A 1,503-nucleotide genomic window follows, 5' to 3' on the forward strand; every position below is an offset into this window, starting at 1 on the left:
AAAAACACAAAAAATTTAGCTTGGTATGGTGGTGGGCGCCTGTAATCCCAGCTACTCGGGGGTGGGGGGTCTGAGGCAGAGAATTGCTTGAACCCAGGAGGCGGAGATTGCAGTGAGCTGAAATCGTGCCACTGCACTCCAGCCTGGGCGACAGAGTGAGACTCCGTCTCAAAAAAAAAAAAAAAAAGAAAAAAAAAGGAGAGAAAGAGAGAGAAGGTCAAGTGCCGCATTTAACCATGATCTTAGGATGGGCTCCCTGCATGCTCAGAGCCCTCTTTACCCTTGGGAAGTGAGCACACACAGTGATTTTATGGATTTATACACATGTCCATCTGAGGCTTTCTTCCTTTTTCCAGTGGAGTGTACCAAAAAAATCATACTTCATTTTTGTCTCTTAACCGGCATGCTCAGGAAGTTGCCTCTCTCTGGGGCCTGCATTCAATTAACATTTTGGTGTTAACAGGTGTGGGCCATCAGGAAATGGCCTTTCCCTGGCGCTGCCAAATTATCATTTTTAGAGAGGCCATGTGATAATTGCTGAACCATCATCACCCAACATTTCTAGTGGGTGGGTGGCGGGGGAGAGCCCTCTCCTGCCTTGCTCACGCCTAACTACCTGTAACAGATTCAGTTCACCATTTTATAATATATGAGCATGATCTGTGGTCCCCCAAAACAATTACAGTAGCAACATCAAAGATCAGTGATCACACAGATCACCCTAACAGATACAAAAATAATGAAAAAGTTTGAAATATTGTGGGAATTACCAAAATGTGTCACAGAGACACAAAGTGAGCACATGATGTTGGAAAAAAATGGCACCCATACACTTGCTCCATCAAGGTTGCCTCAAACCTTCCATTTGTAGTAAACTCAGTATCTGCAAAGCACAATAAAATGCACAATAAAACAAGGTATGCCTCTCTATGCTCTCACAAACCTCTGTATTTTATCTTAGAAACACTCACCACAACTGTAATAAATGATTGTTTATTCTTTCTTTCCAGTTAATCCCTAGCTCTGATTCTCACCCGCAAAGAACTGGGCCACCTTCCCTGCTTTATCCCCACTATGCCTAAACACATAGTGTTCCATAAACACTTGTTTAGTGGCAATAAATATAGCAGACACGTTTATTTGCCATTTTATAAGGAAAAAAGGTACAGATACATAGACGACCTATTTTCTGATACCAAATCAGGAAAAGAAGAGTTCTCCATCTTTGGCCAAGTTTTTTTTTTTTTTTTTAAACAGCTTTACTGAAGTATAATCGTTTTTTAGCTTATTTAAAAATAAGTACCACTCCACTAAAACGCGCTCTGTGGTTAGTTCTCGGCTGGACCGTTCAAAAGGCTGATCCTTACAGCCTTTATTATTAATACAACCAGGTCGGACCGCTCTTGCGTGGGACACCAGAAATAAAAATCAAAGAGGAGCCAACCCGATTCCGAACAAGGAACCACCCCTCCCCTTCCTACACCTCTTCCTGCTCCGCCCTTC

This window comes from Symphalangus syndactylus, chromosome 16 (genome assembly GCF_028878055.3).
Source record: "Symphalangus syndactylus isolate Jambi chromosome 16, NHGRI_mSymSyn1-v2.1_pri, whole genome shotgun sequence".
Lineage (NCBI taxonomy): Eukaryota > Metazoa > Chordata > Mammalia > Primates > Hylobatidae > Symphalangus > Symphalangus syndactylus.